This window comes from Lissotriton vulgaris, chromosome 11 (assembly GCF_964263255.1).
Source record: "Lissotriton vulgaris chromosome 11, aLisVul1.2, whole genome shotgun sequence".
Lineage (NCBI taxonomy): Eukaryota > Metazoa > Chordata > Amphibia > Caudata > Salamandridae > Lissotriton > Lissotriton vulgaris.
The window spans coordinates 483,822,139-483,846,489 of record NC_141699.1 but is presented as its reverse complement, the minus strand read 5'-3'; the positions used below and the strand labels follow the sequence as shown (position 1 = coordinate 483,846,489).

The 24,351-nt window shown below is 43.8% G+C and overlaps 30 non-coding genes across 30 annotated transcripts; all 30 read left to right on the top strand.

Moving 5' to 3' along the window:
* Nucleotides 1–395: 395 nt before the first annotated feature.
* On the top strand, nt 396–477 carry TRNAS-UGA (transfer RNA serine (anticodon UGA)). Its single transcript has one exon. It is a non-coding gene; the product is annotated as a tRNA-Ser (tRNA).
* Nucleotides 478–1,536: 1,059 nt separating this feature from the next.
* TRNAS-UGA (transfer RNA serine (anticodon UGA)) lies at nt 1,537–1,618 on the top strand. Its single transcript has one exon. It is a non-coding gene; the product is annotated as a tRNA-Ser (tRNA).
* Nucleotides 1,619–2,162: 544 nt separating this feature from the next.
* Nucleotides 2,163–2,244, top strand: TRNAS-CGA (transfer RNA serine (anticodon CGA)). Its single transcript has one exon. It is a non-coding gene; the product is annotated as a tRNA-Ser (tRNA).
* A 541-nt stretch (nt 2,245–2,785) lies between these two features.
* Nucleotides 2,786–2,867, top strand: TRNAS-CGA (transfer RNA serine (anticodon CGA)). Its single transcript has one exon. It is a non-coding gene; the product is annotated as a tRNA-Ser (tRNA).
* A 1,167-nt stretch (nt 2,868–4,034) lies between these two features.
* TRNAS-UGA (transfer RNA serine (anticodon UGA)) lies at nt 4,035–4,116 on the top strand. The gene has a single exon. It is a non-coding gene; the product is annotated as a tRNA-Ser (tRNA).
* A 543-nt stretch (nt 4,117–4,659) lies between these two features.
* TRNAS-UGA (transfer RNA serine (anticodon UGA)) lies at nt 4,660–4,741 on the top strand. The gene has a single exon. It is a non-coding gene; the product is annotated as a tRNA-Ser (tRNA).
* A 543-nt stretch (nt 4,742–5,284) lies between these two features.
* Nucleotides 5,285–5,366, top strand: TRNAS-UGA (transfer RNA serine (anticodon UGA)). Its single transcript has one exon. It is a non-coding gene; the product is annotated as a tRNA-Ser (tRNA).
* Nucleotides 5,367–6,535: 1,169 nt separating this feature from the next.
* Nucleotides 6,536–6,617, top strand: TRNAS-CGA (transfer RNA serine (anticodon CGA)). The gene has a single exon. It is a non-coding gene; the product is annotated as a tRNA-Ser (tRNA).
* Nucleotides 6,618–7,156: 539 nt separating this feature from the next.
* On the top strand, nt 7,157–7,238 carry TRNAS-CGA (transfer RNA serine (anticodon CGA)). The gene has a single exon. It is a non-coding gene; the product is annotated as a tRNA-Ser (tRNA).
* A 544-nt stretch (nt 7,239–7,782) lies between these two features.
* On the top strand, nt 7,783–7,864 carry TRNAS-CGA (transfer RNA serine (anticodon CGA)). The gene has a single exon. It is a non-coding gene; the product is annotated as a tRNA-Ser (tRNA).
* A 1,167-nt stretch (nt 7,865–9,031) lies between these two features.
* TRNAL-CAA (transfer RNA leucine (anticodon CAA)) lies at nt 9,032–9,113 on the top strand. The gene has a single exon. It is a non-coding gene; the product is annotated as a tRNA-Leu (tRNA).
* Nucleotides 9,114–9,655: 542 nt separating this feature from the next.
* Nucleotides 9,656–9,737, top strand: TRNAS-CGA (transfer RNA serine (anticodon CGA)). The gene has a single exon. It is a non-coding gene; the product is annotated as a tRNA-Ser (tRNA).
* A 1,168-nt stretch (nt 9,738–10,905) lies between these two features.
* On the top strand, nt 10,906–10,987 carry TRNAS-UGA (transfer RNA serine (anticodon UGA)). The gene has a single exon. It is a non-coding gene; the product is annotated as a tRNA-Ser (tRNA).
* Nucleotides 10,988–11,529: 542 nt separating this feature from the next.
* TRNAS-CGA (transfer RNA serine (anticodon CGA)) lies at nt 11,530–11,611 on the top strand. The gene has a single exon. It is a non-coding gene; the product is annotated as a tRNA-Ser (tRNA).
* Nucleotides 11,612–12,153: 542 nt separating this feature from the next.
* On the top strand, nt 12,154–12,235 carry TRNAS-CGA (transfer RNA serine (anticodon CGA)). Its single transcript has one exon. It is a non-coding gene; the product is annotated as a tRNA-Ser (tRNA).
* Nucleotides 12,236–13,402: 1,167 nt separating this feature from the next.
* TRNAS-UGA (transfer RNA serine (anticodon UGA)) lies at nt 13,403–13,484 on the top strand. The gene has a single exon. It is a non-coding gene; the product is annotated as a tRNA-Ser (tRNA).
* A 543-nt stretch (nt 13,485–14,027) lies between these two features.
* TRNAS-UGA (transfer RNA serine (anticodon UGA)) lies at nt 14,028–14,109 on the top strand. Its single transcript has one exon. It is a non-coding gene; the product is annotated as a tRNA-Ser (tRNA).
* A 543-nt stretch (nt 14,110–14,652) lies between these two features.
* On the top strand, nt 14,653–14,734 carry TRNAS-CGA (transfer RNA serine (anticodon CGA)). Its single transcript has one exon. It is a non-coding gene; the product is annotated as a tRNA-Ser (tRNA).
* A 1,167-nt stretch (nt 14,735–15,901) lies between these two features.
* TRNAS-UGA (transfer RNA serine (anticodon UGA)) lies at nt 15,902–15,983 on the top strand. Its single transcript has one exon. It is a non-coding gene; the product is annotated as a tRNA-Ser (tRNA).
* Nucleotides 15,984–16,526: 543 nt separating this feature from the next.
* Nucleotides 16,527–16,608, top strand: TRNAS-UGA (transfer RNA serine (anticodon UGA)). The gene has a single exon. It is a non-coding gene; the product is annotated as a tRNA-Ser (tRNA).
* Nucleotides 16,609–17,152: 544 nt separating this feature from the next.
* Nucleotides 17,153–17,234, top strand: TRNAS-CGA (transfer RNA serine (anticodon CGA)). The gene has a single exon. It is a non-coding gene; the product is annotated as a tRNA-Ser (tRNA).
* A 1,163-nt stretch (nt 17,235–18,397) lies between these two features.
* On the top strand, nt 18,398–18,479 carry TRNAS-UGA (transfer RNA serine (anticodon UGA)). Its single transcript has one exon. It is a non-coding gene; the product is annotated as a tRNA-Ser (tRNA).
* Nucleotides 18,480–19,022: 543 nt separating this feature from the next.
* Nucleotides 19,023–19,104, top strand: TRNAS-CGA (transfer RNA serine (anticodon CGA)). The gene has a single exon. It is a non-coding gene; the product is annotated as a tRNA-Ser (tRNA).
* A 1,167-nt stretch (nt 19,105–20,271) lies between these two features.
* Nucleotides 20,272–20,353, top strand: TRNAS-UGA (transfer RNA serine (anticodon UGA)). Its single transcript has one exon. It is a non-coding gene; the product is annotated as a tRNA-Ser (tRNA).
* A 544-nt stretch (nt 20,354–20,897) lies between these two features.
* TRNAS-CGA (transfer RNA serine (anticodon CGA)) lies at nt 20,898–20,979 on the top strand. The gene has a single exon. It is a non-coding gene; the product is annotated as a tRNA-Ser (tRNA).
* Nucleotides 20,980–21,518: 539 nt separating this feature from the next.
* TRNAS-CGA (transfer RNA serine (anticodon CGA)) lies at nt 21,519–21,600 on the top strand. The gene has a single exon. It is a non-coding gene; the product is annotated as a tRNA-Ser (tRNA).
* Nucleotides 21,601–22,143: 543 nt separating this feature from the next.
* Nucleotides 22,144–22,225, top strand: TRNAS-CGA (transfer RNA serine (anticodon CGA)). Its single transcript has one exon. It is a non-coding gene; the product is annotated as a tRNA-Ser (tRNA).
* A 543-nt stretch (nt 22,226–22,768) lies between these two features.
* On the top strand, nt 22,769–22,850 carry TRNAS-UGA (transfer RNA serine (anticodon UGA)). Its single transcript has one exon. It is a non-coding gene; the product is annotated as a tRNA-Ser (tRNA).
* A 544-nt stretch (nt 22,851–23,394) lies between these two features.
* On the top strand, nt 23,395–23,476 carry TRNAS-UGA (transfer RNA serine (anticodon UGA)). The gene has a single exon. It is a non-coding gene; the product is annotated as a tRNA-Ser (tRNA).
* A 543-nt stretch (nt 23,477–24,019) lies between these two features.
* On the top strand, nt 24,020–24,101 carry TRNAS-UGA (transfer RNA serine (anticodon UGA)). The gene has a single exon. It is a non-coding gene; the product is annotated as a tRNA-Ser (tRNA).
* Nucleotides 24,102–24,351: the final 250 nt, after the last annotated feature.

Below are 24,351 nucleotides of genomic sequence, written 5' to 3'. Positions count from 1 at the left end.
AGAGAGCTGGTGGCTCGGAAGGGTTTGTAGTCTGGACCTGTCCTGCCTGATCTAGACAAGTCATGAAAAGAGTACTTTTTTTTATGAAGCGTGTCTTCTTTAAGCTTTTGGACTCTTTCTGAGTACACTTAAGGGCCCGTTGCCACCGCCGTAATATAGGGAAACGAGGATAGAAATGTGCAGTGATTGATTACCGCTCATCGGTGCCCTGTCACTCACTTTGAGTGATGCGTATTGCTATTTTTATTAATTGTATGAAAGTATGCGAAATAAGTGAGGACAACAGGGCACTGATGGTATGTGCCCCGTCCTTCCGTTACTTTATTTTTTAGGTCTCGACCTGACATGAGTAGCGCAGGGCTCGTATACGACAACAGTGACATCATACTCACGCAGCTGCGATGGCCGAGTGGTTAAGGCGTTGGACTTGAAATCCAATGGGGTTTCCCCACGTAGGTTCGAAACCTGCTTGCAGCGGCATGAGATTTTGCATGAACACTATTTGGTTAGGTTAAGTTAATGTTCACTTCTCATTACGCAATCCTCATCAAGTCACAGAGTTAAACTGCAAAAACTCAAACTAGATGTAAACATTGAGACAATTTCCACACCCAGGAAGTGTTTTGGACTCTTTCTGAGTACACTTAAGGGCCCGTTGCCACCGCCGTAATATAGGGAAACGAGGATAGAAATGTGCAGTGATTGATTACCGCTCATCGGTGCCCTGTCACTCACTTTGAGTGATGCGTATTGCTATTTTTATTAATTGTATGAAAGCATGCAAAATAAGTGAGGACAACAGGGCACTGCTGGTACGTGCCCCGTCCTTCTGTTACTTTATTTTTTATGTCTCGGCCTGACGTGAGTAGTGCATGGCTAGTATACGACAACTGTGACATCATACTCACGCAGCTGCGATGGCCGAGTGGTTAAGGCGTTGGACTTGAAATCCAATGGGGTTTCCCTGTGTAGATTTGAATCCTGCTTGCAGTGGCATGAGATTTTGCATGAACACCATTTGGTTTAGTTAAGTAAATGTTCACTTCTCATTACGCAATCCTCATCAAGTCACAGAGTTAAACTGCAAAAACTCAAACTAGATGTAAACATTGAGACAATTTCCACACTCAGGAAGTGTTTTAGAGAGCAGGTGGCTCGGAAGGGTTCGTAGTCTGGACCTGTCCTGCCTGATCTAGACAAGTCATGAAAAGAGTACTTTTTTTTATGAAGCGTGTCTTGTTTAAGCTTTTGGACTCTTTCTGAGTACACTTAAGGGCCCGTTGCCACCGCCGTAATATAGGGAAACGAGAATAGAAATGTGCAGTGATTGGTTACCGCTCATCGGTGCCCTGTCACTCACTTTGAGTGATGCGTATTGCTATTTTTATGAATTGTCTGAAAGCATGCAAAATAAGTGAGGACAACAGGGCACTGCTGGTACGTGCCCCGTCCTTCTGTTACTTTATTTTTTATGTCTCGGCCTGACGTGAGTAGTGCATGGCTCGTATACGACAACTGTGACATCATACTCACGCAGCTGCGATGGCCGAGTGGTTAAGGCGTTGGACTTGAAATCCAATGGGGTTTCCCCGCGTAGGTTCGAATCCTGCTTGCAGCATCATGAGATTTTGCATGAACACCATTTGGTTTAGTTAAGTAAATGTTTACTTCTTGTTACGCAATCCTCATCAAGTCACAGAGTTAAACGGCAAAAACTCAAACTAGATGTAAACATTGAGACAATTTCCACACCCAGGAAGTGTTTTAGAGAGCAGGTGCCTCGGAAGAGTTCGTAGTCTGGACCTGTCCTGCATGATCTAGACAAGTCATGAAAAGAGTAATTATTTTTTTGTGAAGCGTGTCTTGTTTAGGCTTTTGGACTCTTTCTTAATACACTTAAGGGCCCGTTACCACCGCTGTAATATAGGGAAAAGAGGGTAGAAATGCGCAATGATTGATTACCACTCATCTGTGCCCTTTCACTCACTTTGAGTGATGCATGTTGCTATTTTTATTAATTTTATGAAAGCATGCAAAATAAGTGAGGACAACAGGGCACTGCTGGTACGTGCCCCGTCCTTCTGTTACTTTATTTTTTGGTCTCGGCCTGACATGAGCAGAGTATGGCTCGTATACGACAACAGTGACATCATACTCATGCAGCTGCGATGGCCGAGTGGTTAAGGCGTTGGACTCGAAATCCAATGGGGTTTCCCTGCGCAGGTTCGAATCCTGCTTGCAGCGTAGTGTGATTTTGCATGAACACCATTTGGTTTAGTTAAGGAAATGTTCACTTCTTGTTCGCAATCCTCATCAAGTCACAGAGTTAAATGGAAAAAACTCAAACTAGATGTAAACATTGAGACAATTTCCACACCCAGGAAGTGTTTTAGAGAGCTGGTGGCTCGGAAGGGTTTGTAGTCTGGACCTGTCCTGCCTGATCTAGACAAGTCATGAAAAGAGTACTTTTTTTATGATGCATGTCTTGTTTAGGCTTTTGGACTCTTTCATAGTATACTTAAGGGCCTGTTACCACCGCCGTAATATAGGGAAAAGTGGGTAGAAACATGCAGTGATTGATTACCACTCATCTGTGCCCTTTCACTCACTTTGAGTGATGCATGTTGCTATTTTTATTAATTGTATGAAAGCATGCAAAATAAGCGCGGACAACAGGGCACTGCTGGTACGTGCCCCGTCCTTCCGTTACTTTATTTTTTTGGTCTCCGCCTGACATGAGCAGAGCATGGCTCGTATACGACAACAGTGACATCATACTCAAGCAGCTGCGATGGCCGAGTGGTTAAGGCGTTGGACTCGAAATCCAATGGGGTTTCCCTGCGCAGGTTCGAATCCTGCTTGCAGCGTAGTATGATTTTGCATGAACACCATTTGGTTTAGTTAAGGAAATGTTCACTTCTCGTTACGCAATCCTCATCAAGTCACAGAGTTAAATGGCAAAAACTCAAACTAGATGTAAACATTAAAACAATTTCCACACCTAGGAAGTGTTTTAGAGATCAGGTGGCTCGGAAGGGTTTGTAGTCTGGACCTATCCTGCCTGATCTAGACAAGTTACGAAATGAGTAATTTTTTTTATGAAGCGTGTCTTGTTTAGGCTTTTGGACTCTTTCTGAGTACACTTAAGGGCCCGTTGCCACCGCCGTAATATATAGAAACGAGGGTAGAAATGTGCAGTGATTGATTACCGCTCATCTGTGCCCTGTCACTCATTTTGAGTGATGCATATTGCTATTTTTATTAATTGTATGAAAGTATGCGAAATAAGTGAGGACAACAGGGCACTGCTGGTATGTGCCCCATCCTTCCGTTACTTTATTTTTTAGGTCTCGACCTGACATGAGTAGCGCATGGCTCGTATACGACAACAGTGACATCATACTCACGCAGCTGCGATGGCCGAGTGGTTAAGGCGTTGGACTTGAAATCCAATGGGGTTTCTCCGCGTGGGTTTGAATCCTGCTTGCAGCGGCATGAGATTTTGCATGAACACAATTTGGTTTAGTTAAGTAAATGTTCACTTCTCATTACGCAATCCTCATCAAGTCACAGAGTTAAACTGCAAAAACTCATACTAGATTTAAACATTGAGACAATTTCCACACTCAGGAAGTGTTTTAGAGAGCAGGTGGCTCGGAAGGGTTCGTAGTCTGGACCTGTCCTGCCTGATCTAGACAAGTCATGAAAAGAGTACTTTTTTTATGAAGCGTGTCTTGTTTAAGCTTTTGGACTCTTTCTGAGTACACTTAAGGGCCCGTTGCCACCGCCGTAATATAGGGAAACGAGGATAGAAATGTGCAGTGATTGATTACCGCTCATCGGTGCCCTGTCACTCACTTTGAGTGATGCGTATTGCTATTTTTATTAATTGTCTCAAAGCATGCAAAATAAGTGAGGACAACAGGGCACTGCTGGTACGTGCCCCGTCCTTCTGTTACTTTATTTTTTATGTCTCGGCCTGACGTGAGTAGTGCATGGCTCGTATACGACAACTGTGACATCATATTCACGCAGCTGCGATGGCCGAGTGGTTAAGGCGTTGGACTTGAAATCCAATGGGGTTTCCCCGCGTAGGTTCGAATCCTGCTTGTAGCGTCATGAGATTTTGCATGAACACCATTTGGTTTAGTTAAGGAAATGTTCACTTCTCGTTACGCAATCCTCATCAAGTCACAGAGTTAAATGGCAAAAACTCAAACTAGATGTAAACATTGAGACAATTTCCACACCCAGGAAGTGTTTTAGAGAGCAGGTGGCTCGGAAGGGTTCGTAGTCTGGACCTGTCCTGCCTGATCTAGACAAGTCATGAAAAGAGTACTTTTTTTTATGAAGCGTGTCTTGTTTAAGCTTTTGGACTCTTTCTGAGTACACTTAAGGGCCCGTTGCCACCGCCGTAATATAGGGAAACGAGGATAGAAATGTGCAGTGATTGATTACCGCTCATCGGTGCCCTGTCACTCACTTTGAGTGATGCGTATTGCTATTTTTATTAATTGTATGAAAGCATGCCAAATAAGTGAGGACAACAGGGCACTGCTGGTATGTGCCCCGTCCTTCCGTTACTTTATTTTTTAGGTCTCGACCTGACATGAGTAGCGCATGGCTCGTATACGACAACAGTGACATTATACTCACGCAGCTGCGATGGCCGAGTGATTAAGGCGTTGGACTTGAAATCCAATGGGGTTTCCCCACGTAGGTTCGAATCCTGCTTGCAGCGGCATGAGACTTTGCATGAACACCATTTGGTTAAATTAAGTAAATGTTCACTTCTCATTACGCAATCCTCATCAAGTCACATAGTTAAACTGCAAAAACTCATACTAGATGTAAACATTGAGACAATTTCCACACCCAGGAAGTGTTTTAGAGAGCAGGTGCCTCGGAAGGGTTCGTAGTCTGGACCTGTCCTACCTGATCTAGACAAGTCATGAAAAGAGTACTTTTTTTTATGAAGCGTGTCTTGTTTAAGCTTTTGGACTCTTTCTGAGTACACTTAAGGGCCCGTTGCCACCGCCGTAATATAGGGAAACGAGGATAGAAATGTGCAGTGATTGATTACCGCTCATCGGTGCCCTGTCACTCACTTTGAGTGATGCGTATTGCTATTTTTATTAATTGTATGAAAGCATGCAAAATAAGTGAGGACAACAGGGCACTGCTGGTACGTGCCCCGTCCTTCTGTTACTTTATTTTTTATGTCTCGGCCTGACATGAGTAGTGCATGGCTCGTATACGACAACTGTGACATCATACTCACGCAGCTGCGATGGCCGAGTGGTTAAGGCGTTGGACTTGAAATCCAATGGGGTTTCCCCGCGTAGGTTCGAATCCTGCTTGCAGCGTCTTGAGATTTTGCATGAACACCATTTGGTTTAGTTAACTAAATGTTTACTTCTTGTTACGCAATCCTCATCAAGTCACAGAGTTAAACGGCAAAAACTCAAACTAGATGTAAACATTGAGACAATTTCCACACCCAGGAAGTGTTTTAGAGAGCAGGTGGCGCGGAAGGGTTCGTAGTCTGGACCTGTCCTACCTGATCTAGACAAGTCATGAAAAGAGTACTTTTTTTTATGAAGCGTGTCTTGTTTAAGCTTTTGGACTCTTTCTGAGTACACTTAAGGGCACGTTGCCACCGCCGTAATATAGGGAAACGAGGATAGAAATGTGCAGTGATTGATTACCGCTCATCGGTGCCCTGTCACTCACTTTGAGTGATGCGTATTGCTATTTTTATTAATTGTATGAAAGCATGCAAAATAAGTGAGGACAACAGGGCACTGCTGGTACGTGCCCCGTCCTTCTGTTACTTTATTTTTTATGTCTCGGCCTGACGTGAGTAGTGCATGGCTAATATACGACAACTGTGACATCATACTCACGCAGCTGCGATGGCCGAGAGGTTAAGGCGTTGGACTTGAAATCCAATGGGGTTTCCCTGCGTAAGTTCGAATTCTGCTTGCAGCGTCATGAGATTTTGCATGAACACCATTTGGTTTAGTTAACTAAATGTTTACTTCTTGTTACGCAATCCTCATCAAGTCACAGAGTTAAACGGCAAAAACTCAAACTAGATGTAAACATTGAGACAATTTCCACACCCAGGAAGTGTTTTAGAGAGCAGGTGCCTCGGAAGGGTTCGTAGTCTGGACCTGTCCAGCATGATCTAGACAAGTCATGAAAAGAGTAATTATTTTTTTATGAAGCGTGTCTTGTTTAGGCTTTTGGACTCTTTCTTAGTACACTTAAGGGCCCGTTACCACCGCCGTAATATAGGGAAAAGAGGGTAGAAATGCGCAATGATTGATTACCACTCATCTGTGCCTTTTCACTCACTTTGAGTGATGCATGTTGCTATTTTTATTAATTGTATGAAAGCATGCAAAATAAGTGAGGACAACAGGGCACTGCTGGTACGTGCCCCGTCCTTCTGTTACTTTATTTTTTGGTCTCGGCCTGACATGAGCAGAGTATGGCTCGTATACGACAACAGTGACATCATACTCATGCAGCTGCGATGGCCGAGTGGTTAAGGCGTTGGACTCGAAATCCAATGGGGTTTCCCTGCGCAGGTTCGAATCCTGCTTGCAGCGTAGTGTAATTTTGCATGAACACCATTTGGTTTAGTTAAGGAAATGTTCACTTCTTGTTCACAATCCTCAAGTTACAGAGTTAAATGGAAAAAACTCAAACTAGATGTAAACATTGAGACAATTTCCACACCCAGGAAGTGTTTTAGAGAGCTGGTGGCTCAGAAGGGTTTGTAGTCTGGACCTGTCCTGCCTGATCTAGACAAGTCATGAAAAGAGTACTTTTTTTTATGATGCATGTCTTGTTTAGGCTTTTGGACTCTTTCTTAGTACACTTAAGGGCCTGTTACCACCGCCGTAATATAGGGAAAAGTGGGTAGAAACATGCAGTGATTGATTACCACTCATCTGTGCCCTTTCACTCACTTTGAGTGATGCATGTTACTATTTTTCTTAATTGTATGAAAGCATGCAAAATAATGAAGGACAACAGGGCACTGCTGGTACGTGCCCTGTCCTTCCGTTACTTTATTTTTTTGGTCTCCGCCTGACATGAGCAGAGCATGGCTCGTATACGACAACAGTGACATCATACTCATATAGCTGCGATGGCCGAGTGGTTAAGGCGTTGGACTCGAAATCCAATGGGGTTTCCCTGCGCAGGTTCGAATCCTGCTTGCAGCGTAGTGTGATTTTGCATGAACACCATTTGGTTTAGTTAAGGAAATGATCACTTCTCGTTACGCAATCCTCATCAAGTCACAGAGTTAAATGGCAAAAACTCAAACTAGAAGTAAACATTGAGACAATTTCCACACCCAGGAAGTGTTTTAGAGAGCTGGTGGCTCAGAAGGGTTTGTAGTCTGGACCTGTCCTGCCTGATCTAGACAAGTCATGAAAAGAGTACTTTTTTTTTATGATGCATGTCTTGTTTAGGCTTTTGGACTCTTTCTTAGTACACTTAAGGGCCTGTTACCACCGCCGTAATATAGGGAAAAGTGGGTAGAAACATGCAGTGATTGATTACCACTCATCTGTGCCCTTTCACTCACTTTGAGTGATGCATGTTGCTATTTTTATTAATTGTATGAAAGCATGCAAAATAATGAAGGACAACAGGGCACTGCTGGTACGTGCCCCGTCCTTCCGTTACTTTATTTTTTTGGTCTCCGCCTGACATGAGCAGAGCATGGCTCGTATACGACAACAGTGACATCATACTCATATAGCTGCGATGGCCGAGTGGTTAAGGTGTTGGACTCGAAATCCAATGGGGTTTCCCTGCGCAGGTTCGAATCCTGCTTGCAGCGTAGTGTGATTTTGCATGAACACCATTTGGTTTAGTTAAGGAAATGATCACTTCTCGTTACGCGATCCTCATCAAGTCACAGAGTTAAATGGCAAAAACTCAAACTAGATGTAAACATTGAAACAATTTCCACACCTAGGAAGTGTTTTAGAGAGCAGGTGGCTCGGAAGGGTTTGTAGTCTGGACCTATCCTGCCTGATCTAGACAAGTTACGAAATGAGTAATTTTTTTTATGAAGCGTGTCTTGTTTAGGCTTTTGGACTCTTTCTGAGTACACTTAAGGGCCCGTTCCCACCGCCGTAATATATGGAAACGAGGGTAGAAATGTGCAGTGATTGATTACCGCTCATCTGTGCCCTGTCACTCATTTTGAGTGATGCATATTGCTATTTTTATTAATTGTATGAAAGTATGCGAAATAAGTGAGGACAACAGGGCACTGCTGGTATGTGCCCCGTCCTTCCGTTACTTTATTTTTTAGGTCTCGACCTGACATGAGTAGCGCATGGCTCGTATACGACAACAGTGACATCATACTCACGCAGCTGCGATGGCCGAGTGGTTAAGGCGTTGGACTTGAAATCCAATGAGGTTTCCCTGCGTAGGTTTGAATCCTGCTTGCAGCGGCATGAGATTTTGCATGAACACCATTTGGTTTAGTTAAGTAAATGTTCACTTCTCATTACGCAATCCTCATCAAGTCACAGAGTTAAACTGCAAAAACTCAAACTAGATGTAAACATTGAGACAATTTCCACACTCAGGAAGTGTTTTAGAGAGCAGGTGGCTCGATAGGGTTCGTAGTCTGGACCTGTCCTGCCTGATCTAGACAAGTCATGAAAAGAGTACTTTTTTTTATGAAGCGTGTCTTGTTTAAGCTTTTGGACTCTTTCTGAGTACACTTAAGGGCCCGTTGCCACCGCCGTAATATAGGGAAACGAGGATAGAAATCTGCAGTGATTGATTACCGCTCATCGGTGCCCTGTCACTCACTTTGAGTGATGCGTATTGCTATTTTTATTAATTGTCTGAAAGCATGCAAAATAAGTGAGGACAACAGGGCACTGCTGGTACGTGCCCCGTCCTTCTGTTACTTTATTTTTTGGTCTCGGCCTGACATGAGCAGAGTATGGCTCGTATACGACAACAGTGACATTATACTCATGCAGCTGCGATGGCCGAGTAGTTAAGGCGTTGGACTCAAAATCCAATGGGGTTTCCCTGCGCAGGTTCGAATCCTGCTTGCAGGGTAGTGTGATTTTGCATGAACACCATTTGGTTTAGTTAAGGAAATGTTCACTTCTTGTTCGCAATCCTCATCAAGTTACAGAGTTAAATGGAAAAAACTCAAACTAGATGTAAACATTGAGACAATTTCCACACCCAGGAAGTGTTTTAGAGAGCTGGTGGCTCAGAAGGGTTTGTAGTCTGGACCTGTCCTGCATGATCTAGACAAGTCATGAAAAGAGTACTTTTTTTTATGATGCATGTCTTGTTTAGGCTTTTGGACTCTTTCTTAGTACACTTAAGGGCCTGTTACCACCGCCGTAATATAGGGAAAAGTGGGTAGAAACATGCAGTGATTGATTACCACTCATCTGTGCCCTTTCACTCACTTTGAGTGATGCATGTTGCTATTTTTATTTATTGTATGAAAGCATGCAAAATAAGTGAGGACAACAGGGCACTGCTGGTACATGCCCCGTCCTTCCGTTACTTTATTTTTTTGGTCTCCGCCTGACATGAGCAGAGCATGGCTCGTATACGACAACAGTGACATCATACTCATGCAGCTGCGATGGCCGAGTGGTTAAGGCGTTGGACTCGAAATCCAATGGGGTTTCCCTGCGCACGTTCGAATCCTGCTTGCAGCGTAGTGTGATTTTGCATGAACACCATTTGGTTTAGTTAAGGAAATGTTCACTTCTCGTTACGCAATCCTCATCAAGTCACAGAGTTAAATGGCAAAAACTCAAACTAGATGTAAACATTGAAACAATTTCCACACCTAGGAAGTGTTTTAGAGAGCAGGTGGCTCGGAAGGGTTTGTAGTCTGGACCTATCCTGCCTGATCTAGACAAGTTACGAAATGAGTAATTTTTTTTATGAAGCGTGTCTTGTTTAGGCTTTTGGACTCTTTCTGAGTACACTTAAGGGCCCGTTGCCACCGCCGTAATATATGGAAACGAGGGTAGAAATGTGCAGTGGTTGATTACCGCTCATCTGTGCCCTGTCACTCATTTTGAGTGATGCATATTGCTATTTTTATTAATTGTATGAAAGTATGCGAAATAAGTGAGGACAACAGGGCACTGCTGGTATGTGCCCCGTCCTTCCGTTACTTTATTTTTTAGGTCTCGACCTGACATGAGTAGCGCATGGCTCGTATACGACAACAGTGACATCATACGCACGCAGCTGCGATGGCCGAGTGGTTAAGGCGTTGGACTTGAAATCCAATAGGGTTTCCCCGTGTAGGTTCGAATCCTGCTTGTAGCGTCATGAGATTTTGCATGAACACCATTTGGTTTAGTTAAGGAAATGTTCACTTCTCGTTACGCAATCCTCATCAAGTCACAGAGTTAAATGGCAAAAACTCAAACTAGATGTAAACATCGAGACAATTTCCACACCCAGGAAGTGTTTTAGAGAGCAGGTGGCTCGGAAGGGTTCGTAGTCTGGACCTGTCCTGCCTGATCTAGACAAGTCATGAAAAGAGTACTTTTTTTTATGAAGCGTGTCTTGTTTAAGCTTTTGGACTCTTTCTGAGTACACTTAAGGGCCCGTTGCCACCGCCGTAATATAGGGAAACGAGGATAGAAATGTGCAGTGATTGATTACCGCTCATCGGTGCCCTGTCACTCACTTTGAGTGATGCGTATTGCTATTTTTATTAATTGTATGAAAGCATGCCAAATAAGTGAGGACAACAGGGCACTGCTGGTACGTGTCCCATCCTTCTGTTACTTTATTTTTTATATCTCGGCCTGACGTGAGTAGTGCATGGCTCGTATACGACAACTGTGACATCATACTCACGCAGCTGCGATGGCCGAGTGGTTAAGGCGTTGGACTTGAAATCCAATGGGGTTTCCCTGCGTAGGTTTGAATCCTGCTTGCAGCGGCATGAGATTTTGCATGAACACCATTTGGTTTAGTTAAGTAAATGTTCACTTCTCATTACGCAATCCTCATCAAGTCACAGAGTTAAACTGCAAAAACTTAAACTAGATGTAAACATTGAGACAATTTCCACACTCAGGAAGTGTTTTAGAGAGCAGGTGGTTCGGAAGGGTTCGTAGTCTGGACCTGTCCTGCCTGATCTAGACAAGTCATGAAAAGAGTACTTTTTTTTATGAAGCGTGTCTTGTTTAAGCTTTTGGACTCTTTCTGAGTACACTTAAGGGCCCGTTACCACCGCTGTAATATAGAGAAACGAGGATAGAAATGTGCAGTGATTGATTACCGCTCATCGGTGCCCTTTCACTCACTTTGAGTGATGCATGTTGCTATTTTTATTAATTGTATGAAAGCATGCAAAATAAGTGAGGACAACAGGGCACTGCTGGTACGTGCCCCGTCCTTCTGTTACTTTATTTTTTGGTCTCGGCCTGACATGAGCAGAGTATGGCTCGTATACGACAACAGTGACATCATACTCACGCAGCTGCGATGGCCGAGTGGTTAAGGCGTTGGACTCGAAATCCAATGGGGTTTCCCTGCGCTGGTTCGAATCCTGCTTGCAGCGTCATGAGATTTTGCATGAACACCATTTGGTTTAGTTAAGGAAATGTTCACTTCTTGTTCGCAATCCTCATCAAGTCACAGAGTTAAATGGAAAAAACTCAAACTAGATGTAAACATTGAGACAATTTCCACACCCAGGAAGTGTTTAAGAGAGCTGGTGGCTCGGAAGGGTTTGTAGTCTGGACCTGTCCTGCCTGATCTAGACAAGTCATGAAAAGAGTACTTTTTTTTATGATGCATGTCTTGTTTAGGCTTTTGGACTCTTTCATAGTACACTTAAGGGCCTGTTACCACCGCCGTAATATAGGGAAAAGTGGGTAGAAACATGCAGTGATTGATTACCACTCATCTGTGCCCTTTCACTCACTTTGAGTGATGCATGTTGCTATTTTTATTAATTGTATGAAAGCATGCAAAATAAGCGAGGACAACAGGGCACTGCTGGTACGTGCCCCGTCCTTCCGTTACTTAATTTTTTTGGTCTCCGCCTGACATGAGCAGAGCATGGCTCGTATACGACAACAGTGACATCATACTCATGCAGCTGCGATGGCCGACTGGTTAAGGCGTTGGACTCGAAATCCAATGGGGTTTCCCTGCGCAGGTTCGAATCCTGCTTGCAGCGTAGTATGATTTTGCATGAACACCATTTGGTTTAGTTAAGGAAATGTTCACTTCTCGTTACGCAATCCTCATCAAGTCACAGAGTTAAATGGCAAAAACTCAAACTAGATGTAAACATTAAAACAATTTCCACACCTAGGAAGTGTTTTAGAGAGCAGGTGGCTCGGAAGGGTTCGTAGTCTGGACCTGTCCTGCCTGATCTAGACAAGTCATGAAAAGAGTACTTTTTTTATGAAGCGTGTCTTGTTTAAGCTTTTGGACTCTTTCTGAGTACACTTAAGGGCCCGTTGCCACCGCCGTAATATAGGGAAACGAGGATAGAAATGTGCAGTGATTGATTACCGCTCATCGGTGCCCTGTCACTCACTTTGAGTGATGCGTATTGCTATTTTTATTAATTGTATCAAAGCATGCAAAATAAGTGAGGACAACAGGGCACTGCTGGTACGTGCCCCGTCCTTCTGTTACTTTATTTTTTATGTCTCGGCCTGACGTGAGTAGTGCATGGCTCGTATACGACAACTGTGCCGTCATACTCTCGCAGCTGCGATGGCCGAGTGGTTAAGGCGTTGGACTTGAAATCCATTGGGGTTTCCCCGCGTAGGTTCAAATCCTGCTTGTAGCGTCATGAGATTTTGCATGAACACCATTTGGTTTAGTTAAGGAAATGTTCACTTCTCGTTACGCAATCCTCATCAAGTCACAGAGTTAAATGGCAAAAACTCAAACTAGATGTAAACATTGAGACAATTTCCACACCCAGGGAGTGTTTTAGAGAGCAGGTGGCTCGGAAGGGTTCGTAGTCTGGACCTGTCCTGCCTGATCTAGACAAGTCATGAAAAGAGTACTTTTTTTTATGAAGCGTGTCTTGTTTAAGCTTTTGGACTCTTTCTGAGTACACTTAAGGGCCCGTTGCCAACGCCGTAATATAGGGAAACGAGGATAGAAATGTGCAGTGATTGATTACCGCTCATCGGTGCCCTGTCACTCACTTTGAGTGATGCGTATTGCTATTTTTATTAATTGTATGAAAGCATGCCAAATAAGTGAGGACAACAGGGCACTGCTGGTACGTGTCCCGTCCTTCTGTTACTTTATTTTTTATGTCTCGGCCTGACGTGAGTAGTGCATGGCTCGTATACGACAACTGTGACATCATACTCACGCAGCTGCGATGGCCGAGTGGTTAAGGCGTTGGACTTGAAATCCAATCGGGTTTCCCCACGTAGGTTCGAATCCTGCTTGCAGCGGCATTAGATTTTGCATGAACACCATTTGGTTAAGTTAAGTAAATGTTCACTTCTCATTACGCAATCCTCATCAAGTCACAGAGTTAAACTGCAAAAACTCAAACTAGATGTAAACATTGAGACAATTTCCACACCCAGGAAGTGTTTTAGAGAGCAGGTGCCTCGGAAGGGTTTGTAGTCTGGACCTGTCCTACCTGATCTAGACAAGTCATGAAAAGAGTACTTTTTTTTATGAAGCGTGTCTTGTTTAAGCTTTTGGACTCTTTCTGAGTACACTTAAGGGCCCGTTGCCACCGCCGTGATATAGGGAAACGAGGATAGAAATGTGCAGTGATTGATTACCGCTCATCGGTGCCCTGTCACTCACTTTGAGTGATGCATATTGCTATTTTTATTAATTGTATGAAAGCACGCAAAATAAGTGAGGACAACAGGGCACTGCTGGTACGTGCCCCGTCCTTCTGTAACTTTATTTTTTATGTCTCGGCCTGACGTGAGTAGTGCATGGCTCGTATACGACAACCGTGACATCATACGGACGCAGCTGCGATGGCCGAGTGGTTAAGGCGTTGGACTTGAAATCCAATGGGGTTTCCCCGCGTAGGTTCGAATCCTGCTTGCAGCGTCATGAGATTTTGCATGAACACCATTTGGTTTAGTTAAGTAAATGTTTACTTCTTGTTACGCAATCCTCATCAAGTCACAGAGTTAAACGGCAAAAACTCAAACTAGATGTAAACATTGAAACAATTTCCACACCTAGGAAGTGTTTTAGAGAGCTGGTGCCTCGGAAGGGTTTGTAGTCTGGACCTGTCCTGCCTGATCTAGACAAGTCATGAAAAGAGTGCTTTTTTTTATGAAGCGTGTCTTCTTTAAGCTTTTGGACTCTTTCTGAGTACACTTAAGGGCCTGTTGCCACCGCCGTAATATAGGGAAACGAGGATAGAAATGTGCAGTGATTGATTACCACTCATCGGTGCCCTGTCACTCACTTTGAGTGATGCGTATTGCTATTTTTATTAATTGTATGAAAGTATGCGAAATAAGTGAGGACAACAGGGCACTGCTGGTACGTGCCCCGTCCTTCCGTTACTTAATTTTTTTGGTCTCCGCCTGACATGAGCAGAGCATGGCTCGTATACGACAACAGTGACATCATACTCATGCAGCTGCGATGGCCGACTGGTTAAGGCGTTGGACTCGAAATCCAATGGGGTTTCCCTGCGCAGGTTCGAATCCTGCTTGCAGCGTAGTATGATTTTGCATGAACACCATTTGGTTTAGTTAAGGAAATGTTCACTTCTCGTTACGCAATCCTCATCAAGTCACAGAGTTAAATGGCAAAAACTCAAACTAGATGTAAACATTAAAACAATTTCCACACCTAGGAAGTGTTTTAGAGAGCAGGTGGCTCGGAAGGGTTCGTAGTCTGGACCTGTCCTGCCTGATCTAGACAAGTCATGAAAAGAGTACTTTTTTTATGAAGCGTGTCTTGTTTAAGCTTTTGGACTCTTTCTGAGTACACTTAAGGGCCCGTTGCCACCGCCGTAATATAGGGAAACGAGGATAGAAATGTGCAGTGATTGATTACCGCTCATCGGTGCCCTGTCACTCACTTTGAGTGATGCGTATTGCTATTTTTATTAATTGTATCAAAGCATGCAAAATAAGTGAGGACAACAGGGCACTGCTGGTACGTGCCCCGTCCTTCTGTTACTTTATTTTTTATGTCTCGGCCTGACGTGAGTAGTGCATGGCTCGTATACGACAACTGTGCCATCATACTCTCGCAGCTGCGATGGCCGAGTGGTTAAGGCGTTGGACTTGAAATCCATTGGGGTTTCCCCGCGTAGGTTCAAATCCTGCTTGTAGCGTCATGAGATTTTGCATGAACACCATTTGGTTTAGTTAAGGAAATGTTCACTTCTCGTTACGCAATCCTCATCAAGTCACAGAGTTAAATGGCAAAAACTCAAACTAGATGTAAACATTGAGACAATTTCCACACCCAGGGAGTGTTTTAGAGAGCAGGTGGCTCGGAAGGGTTCGTAGTCTGGACCTGTCCTGCCTGATCTAGACAAGTCATGAAAAGAGTACTTTTTTTTATGAAGCGTGTCTTGTTTAAGCTTTTGGACTCTTTCTGAGTACACTTAAGGGCCCGTTGCCAACGCCGTAATATAGGGAAACGAGGATAGAAATGTGCAGTGATTGATTACCGCTCATCGGTGCCCTGTCACTCACTTTGAGTGATGCGTATTGCTATTTTTATTAATTGTATGAAAGCATGCCAAATAAGTGAGGACAACAGGGCACTGCTGGTACGTGTCCCGTCCTTCTGTTACTTTATTTTTTATGTCTCGGCCTGACGTGAGTAGTGCATGGCTCGTATACGACAACTGTGACATCATACTCACGCAGCTGCGATGGCCGAGTGGTTAAGGCGTTGGACTTGAAATCCAATCGGGTTTCCCCACGTAGGTTCGAATCCTGCTTGCAGCGGCATGAGATTTTGCATGAACACAATTTGGTTAAGTTAAGTAAATGTTCACTTCTCATTACGCAATCCTCATCAAGTCACAGAGTTAAACTGCAAAAACTCAAACTAGATGTAAACATTGAGACAATTTCCACACCCAGGAAGTGTTTTAGAGAGCAGGTGCCTCGGAAGGGTTTGTAGTCTGGACCTGTCCTACCTGATCTAGACAAGTCATGAAAAGAGTACTTTTTTTTATGAAGCGTGTCTTGTTTAAGCTTTTGGACTCTTTCTGAGTACACTTAAGGGCCCGTTGCCACCGCCGTGATATAGGGAAACGAGGATAGAAATGTGCAGTGATTGATTACCGCTCATCGGTGCCCTGTCACTCACTTTGAGTGATGCATATTGCTATTTTTATTAATTGCATGAAAGCATGCAAAATAAGTGAGGACAACAGGGCACTGCTGGTACGTGCCCCGTCCTTCTGTAACTTTATTTTTTATGTCTCGGCCTGACGTGAGTAGTGCATGGCTCCTATACGACAACTGTGACATCATACGGACGCAGCTGCGATGGCCGAGTGGTTAAGGCGTTGGACTTGAAATCCAATGGGGTTTCCCTGCGCAGGTTCGAATCCTGCTTGCAGCGTAGTGTGATTTTGCATGAACACCATTTGGTTTAGTTAAGTAAATGTTTACTTCTTGTTACGCAATCCTCATCAAGTCACAGAGTTAAACGGCAAAAACTCAAACTAGATGTAAACATTGAGACAATTTCCACACCCAGGAAGTGTTTTAGAGAGCAGGTGCCTCGGAAGGGTTCGTAGTCTGGACCTGTCCAGCATGATCTAGACAAGTCATGAAAAGAGTAATTATTTTTTTATGAAGCGTGTCTTGTTTAGGCTTTTGGACTCTTTCTTAGTACACTTAAGGGCCCGTTACCACCGCCGTAATATAGGGAAAAGAGGGTAGAAATGCGCAATGATTGATTACCACTCATCTGTGCCTTTTCACTCACTTTGAGTGATGCATGTTGCTATTTTTATTAATTGTATGAAAGCATGCAAAATAAGTGAGGACAACAGGGCACTGCTGGTACGTGCCCCGTCCTTCTGTTACTTTATTTTTTGGTCTCGGCCTGACATGAGCAGAGTATGGCTCGTATACGACAACAGTGACATCATACTCATGCAGCTGCGATGGCCGAGTGGTTAAGGCGTTGGACTCGAAATCCAATGGGGTTTCCCTGCGCAGGTTCGAATCCTGCTTGCAGCGTAGTGTGATTTTGCATGAACACCATTTGGTTTAGTTAAGGAAATGTTCACTTCTTGTTCACAATCCTCAAGTTACAGAGTTAAATGGAAAAAACTCAAACTAGATGTAAACATTGAGACAATTTCCACACCCAGGAAGTGTTTTAGAGAGCTGGTGGCTCAGAAGGGTTTGTAGTCTGGACCTGTCCTGCCTGATCTAGACAAGTCATGAAAAGAGTACTTTTTTTTATAATGCATGTCTTGTTTAGGCTTTTGGACTCTTTCTTAGTACACTTAAGGGCCTGTTACCACCGCCGTAATATAGGGAAAAGTGGGTAGAAACATGCAGTGATTGATTACCACTCATCTGTGCCCTTTCACTCACTTTGAGTTATGCATGTTGCTATTTTTATTAATTGTATGAAAGCATGCAAAATAATGAAGGACAACAGGGCACTGCTGGTACGTGCCCCGTCCTTCCGTTACTTTATTTTTTTGGTCTCCGCCTGACATGAGCAGAGTATGGCTCGTATACGACAACAGTGACATCATACTCATGCAGCTGCGATGGCCAAGTGGTTAAGGCGTTGGACTTGAAATCCAATGGGGTTTCTCTGCGCAGGTTTGAATCCTGCTTGCAGCGTAGTGTGATTTTGCATGAACACCATTTGGTTTAGTTAAGGAAATGTTCACTTCTTGTTCGCAATCCTCATCAAGTTACAGAGTTAAACTGCAAAAACTCAAACTAGATGTAAACATTGAGACAATTTCCACACTCAGGAAGTGTTTTAGAGAGCAGGTGCCTCGGAAGGGTTTGTAGTCTGGACCTGTCCTACCTGATCTAGACAAGTCATGAAAAGAGTACTTTTTTTTATGAAGCGTGTCTTGTTTAAGCTTTTGGACTCTTTCTGAGTACACTTAAGGGCCCGTTGCCACCGCCGTGATATAGGGAAACGAGGATAGAAATGTGCAGTGATTGATTACCGCTCATCGGTGCCCTGTCACTCACTTTGAGTGATGCATATTGCTATTTTTATTAATTGTATGAAAGCACGCAAAATAAGTGAGGACAACAGGGCACTGCTGGTACGTGCCCCGTCCTTCTGTAACTTTATTTTTTATGTCTCGGCCTGACGTGAGTAGTGCATGGCTCGTATACGACAACCGTGACATCATACGGACGCAGCTGCGATGGCCGAGTGGTTAAGGCGTTGGACTTGAAATCCAATGGGGTTTCCCCGCGTAGGTTCGAATCCTGCTTGCAGCGTCATGAGATTTTGCATGAACACCATTTGGTTTAGTTAAGTAAATGTTTACTTCTTGTTACGCAATCCTCATCAAGTCACAGAGTTAAACGGCAAAAACTCAAACTAGATGTAAACATTGAAACAATTTCCACACCTAGGAAGTGTTTTAGAGAGCTGGTGCCTCGGAAGGGTTTGTAGTCTGGACCTGTCCTGCCTGATCTAGACAAGTCATGAAAAGAGTGCTTTTTTTTATGAAGCGTGTCTTCTTTAAGCTTTTGGACTCTTTCTGAGTACACTTAAGGGCCTGTTGCCACCGCCGTAATATAGGGAAACGAGGATAGAAATGTGCAGTGATTGATTACCACTCATCGGTGCCCTGTCACTCACTTTGAGTGATGCGTATTGCTATTTTTATTAATTGTATGAAAGTATGCGAAATAAGTGAGGACAACAGGGCACTGCTGGTACGTGCCCCGTCCTTCCGTTACTTAATTTTTTTGGTCTCCGCCTGACATGAGCAGAGCATGGCTCGTATACGACAACAGTGACATCATACTCATGCAGCTGCGATGGCCGACTGGTTAAGGCGTTGGACTCGAAATCCAATGGGGTTTCCCTGCGCAGGTTCGAATCCTGCTTGCAGCGTAGTATGATTTTGCATGAACACCATTTGGTTTAGTTAAGGAAATGTTCACTTCTCGTTACGCAATCCTCATCAAGTCACAGAGTTAAATGGCAAAAACTCAAACTAGATGTAAACATTAAAACAATTTCCACACCTAGGAAGTGTTTTAGAGAGCAGGTGGCTCGGAAGGGTTCGTAGTCTGGACCTGTCCTGCCTGATCTAGACAAGTCATGAAAAGAGTACTTTTTTTATGAAGCGTGTCTTGTTTAAGCTTTTGGACTCTTTCTGAGTACACTTAAGGGCCCGTTGCCACCGCCGTAATATAGGGAAACGAGGATAGAAATGTGCAGTGATTGATTACCGCTCATCGGTGCCCTGTCACTCACTTTGAGTGATGCGTATTGCTATTTTTATTAATTGTATCAAAGCATGCAAAATAAGTGAGGACAACAGGGCACTGCTGGTACGTGCCCCGTCCTTCTGTTACTTTATTTTTTATGTCTCGGCCTGACGTGAGTAGTGCATGGCTCGTATACGACAACTGTGCCATCATACTCTCGCAGCTGCGATGGCCGAGTGGTTAAGGCGTTGGACTTGAAATCCATTGGGGTTTCCCCGCGTAGGTTCAAATCCTGCTTGTAGCGTCATGAGATTTTGCATGAACACCATTTGGTTTAGTTAAGGAAATGTTCACTTCTCGTTACGCAATCCTCATCAAGTCACAGAGTTAAACTGCAAAAACTCAAACTAGATGTAAACATTGAGACAATTTCCACACCCAGGAAGTGTTTTAGAGAGCAGGTGCCTCGGAAGGGTTTGTAGTCTGGACCTGTCCTACCTGATCTAGACAAGTCATGAAAAGAGTACTTTTTTTTATGAAGCGTGTCTTGTTTAAGCTTTTGGACTCTTTCTGAGTACACTTAAGGGCCCGTTGCCACCGCCGTGATATAGGGAAACGAGGATAGAAATGTGCAGTGATTGATTACCGCTCATCGGTGCCCTGTCACTCACTTTGAGTGATGCATATTGCTATTTTTATTAATTGTATGAAAGCATGCAAAATAAGTGAGGACAACAGGGCACTGCTGGTACGTGCCCCGTCCTTCTGTAACTTTATTTTTTATGTCTCGGCCTGACGTGAGTAGTGCATGGCTCCTATACGACAACTGTGACATCATACGGACGCAGCTGCGATGGCCGAGTGTTTAAGGCGTTGGACTTGAAATCCAATGGGGTTTCCCTGCGCAGGTTCGAATCCTGCTTGCAGCGTAGTGTGATTTTGCATGAACACCATTTGGTTTAGTTAAGTAAATGTTTACTTCTTGTTACGCAATCCTCATCAAGTCACAGAGTTAAACGGCAAAAACTCAAACTAGATGTAAACATTGAGACAATTTCCACACCCAGGAAGTGTTTTAGAGAGCAGGTGCCTCGGAAGGGTTCGTAGTCTGGACCTGTCCAGCATGATCTAGACAAGTCATGAAAAGAGTAATTATTTTTTTATGAAGCGTGTCTTGTTTAGGCTTTTGGACTCTTTCTTAGTACACTTAAGGGCCCGTTACCACCGCCGTAATATAGGGAAAAGAGGGTAGAAATGCGCAATGATTGATTACCACTCATCTGTGCCTTTTCACTCACTTTGAGTGATGCATGTTGCTATTTTTATTAATTGTATGAAAGCATGCAAAATAAGTGAGGACAACAGGGCACTGCTGGTACGTGCCCCGTCCTTCTGTTACTTTATTTTTTGGTCTCGGCCTGACATGAGCAGAGTATGGCTCGTATACGACAACAGTGACATCATACTCATGCAGCTGCGATGGCCGAGTGGTTAAGGCGTTGGACTCGAAATCCAATGGGGTTTCCCTGCGCAGGTTCGAATCCTGCTTGCAGCGTAGTGTGATTTTGCATGAACACCATTTGGTTTAGTTAAGGAAATGTTCACTTCTTGTTCACAATCCTCAAGTTACAGAGTTAAATGGAAAAAACTCAAACTAGATGTAAACATTGAGACAATTTCCACACCCAGGAAGTGTTTTAGAGAGCTGGTGGCTCAGAAGGGTTTGTAGTCTGGACCTGTCCTGCCTGATCTAGACAAGTCATGAAAAGAGTACTTTTTTTTATAATGCATGTCTTGTTTAGGCTTTTGGACTCTTTCTTAGTACACTTAAGGGCCTGTTACCACCGCCGTAATATAGGGAAAAGTGGGTAGAAACATGCAGTGATTGATTACCACTCATCTGTGCCCTTTCACTCACTTTGAGTGATGCATGTTGCTATTTTTATTAATTGTATGAAAGCATGCAAAATAATGAAGGACAACAGGGCACTGCTGGTACGTGCCCCGTCCTTCCGTTACTTTATTTTTTTGGTCTCCGCCTGACATGAGCAGAGCATGGCTCGTATACGACAACAGTGACATCATACTCATATAGCTGCGATGGCCGAGTGGTTAAGGCGTTGGACTCGAAATCCAATGGGGTTTCCCTGCGCAGATTCGAATCCTGCTTGCAGCGTAGTGTGATTTTGCATGAACACCATTTGGTTTAGTTAAGGAAATGATCACTTCTCGTTACGCAATCCTCATCAAGTCACAGAGTTAAATGGCAAAAACTCAAACTAGAAGTAAACATTGAGACAATTTCCACACCCAGGAAGTGTTTTAGAGAGCTGGTGGCTCAGAAGGGTTTGTAGTCTGGACCTGTCCTGCCTGATCTAGACAAGTCATGAAAAGAGTACTTTTTTTTATGATGCATGTCTTGTTTAGGCTTTTGGACTCTTTCTTAGTACACTTAAGGGCCTGTTACCACCGCCGTAATATAGGGAAAAGTGGGTAGAAACATGCAGTGATTGATTACCACTCATCTGTGCCCTTTCACTCACTTTGAGTGATGCATGTTGCTATTTTTATTAATTGTATGAAAGCATGCAAAATAATGAAGGACAACAGGGCACTGCTGGTACGTGCCCCGTCCTTCCGTTACTTTATTTTTTTGGTCTCCGCCTGACATGAGCAGAGCATGGCTCGTATACGACAACAGTGACATCATACTCATATAGCTGCGATGGCCGAGTGGTTAAGGTGTTGGACTCGAAATCCAATGGGGTTTCCCTGCGCAGGTTCGAATCCTGCTTGCAGCGTAGTGTGATTTTGCATGAACACCATTTGGTTTAGTTAAGGAAATGTTCACTTCTCGTTACGCAATCCTCATCAAGTCACAGAGTTAAATGGCAAAAACTCAAACTAGATGTAAACATTGAAACAATTTCCACACCTAGGAAGTGTTTTAGAGAGCAGGTGGCTCGGAAGGGTTTGTAGTCTGGACCTATCCTGCCTGATCTAGACAAGTTACGAAATGAGTAATTTTTTTTATGAAGCGTGTCTTGTTTAAGCTTTTGGACTCTTTCTGAGTACACTTAAGGGCCCGTTGCCACCGCCGTGATATAGGGAAACGAGGATAGAAATGTGCAGTGATTGATTACCGCTCATCGGTGCCCTGTCACTCACTTTGAGTGATGCATATTGCTATTTTTATTAATTGTATGAAAGCATGCAAAATAAGTGAGGACAACAGGGCACCGCTGGTACGTGCCCCGTCCTTCTGTAACTTTATTTTTTATGTCTCGGCCTGACGTGAGTAGTGCATGGCTCGTATACGACAACTGTGACATCATACGGACGCAGCTGCGATGGCCGAGTGGTTAAGGCGTTGGACTTGAAATCCAATGGGGTTTCCCTGCGCAGGTTCGAATCCTGCTTGCAGCGTAGTGTGATTTTGCATGAACACCATTTGGTTTAGTTAAGTAAATGTTTACTTCTTGTTACGCAATCCTCATCAAGTCACAGAGTTAAACGGCAAAAACTCAAACTAGATGTAAACATTGAAACAATTTCCACACCTAGGAAGTGTTTTAGAGAGCAGGTGGCTCGGAAGGGTTTGTAGTCTGGACCTATCCTGCCTGATCTAGACAAGTTACGAAATGAGTAATTTTTTTTTATGAAGCGTGTCTTGTTTAGGCTTTTGGACTCTTTCCAAGTACACTTAAGGGCCCGTTGCCACCACCGTAATATATGGAAACGAGGGTAGAAATGTGCAGTGATTGATTACCGCTCATCGGTGCCCTGTCACTCACTTTGAGTGATGCGTATTGCTATTTTTATTAATTGTATGAAAGCATGCCAAATAAGTGAGGACAACAGGGCACTGCTGGTACGTGTCCCGTCCTTCTGTTACTTTATTTTTTATGTCTCGGCCTGACGTGAGTAGTGCATGGCTCGTATACGACAACTGGGACATCATACTCACGCAGCTGCGATGGCCGAGTGGTTAAGGCGTTGGACTTGAAATCCAATGGGGTTTCCCCGCGTAGGTTCGAATCCTGCTTGCAGCGTCATGAGATTTTGCATGAACACCATTTGGTTTAGGTAAGTAAATGTTTACTTCTTGTTACGCAATCCTCATCAAGTCACAGAGTTAAACGGCAAAAACTCAAACTAGATGTAAACATTGAAACAATTTCCACACCTAGGAAGTGTTTTAGAGAGCTGGTGGCTCGGAAGGGTTTGTAGTCTGGACCTGTCCTGCCTGATCTAGACAAGTCATGAAAAGAGTACTTTATTTTATGAAGCGTGTCTTCTTTAAGCTTTTGGACTCTTTCTGAGTACACTTAAGGGCCCGTTGCCACCGCCGTAATATAGGGAAACGAGGATAGAAATGTGCAGTGATTGATTACCGCTCATCGGTGCCCTGTCACTCACTTTGAGTGATGCGTATTGCTATTTTTATTAATTGTATGAAAGTATGCGAAATAAGTGAGGACAACAGGGCACTGATGGTATGTGCCCCGTCCTTCCGTTACTTTATTTTTTAGGTCTCGACCTGACATGAGTAGCGCAGGGCTCGTATACGACAACAGTGACATCATACTCACGCAGCTGCGATGGCCGAGTGGTTAAGGCGTTGGACTTGAAATCCAATGGGGTTTCCCCACGTAGGTTCGAAACCTGCTTGCAGCGGCATGAGATTTTGCATGAACACTATTTGGTTAGGTTAAGTTAATGTTCACTTCTCATTACGCAATCCTCATCAAGTCACAGAGTTAAACTGCAAAAACTCAAACTAGATGTAAACATTGAGACAATTTCCACACCCAGGAAGGGTTTTGGACTCTTTCTGAGTACACTTAAGGGCCCGTTGCCACCGCCGTAATATAGGGAAACGAGGATACAAATGTGCAGTGATTGATTACCGCTCATCGGTGCCCTG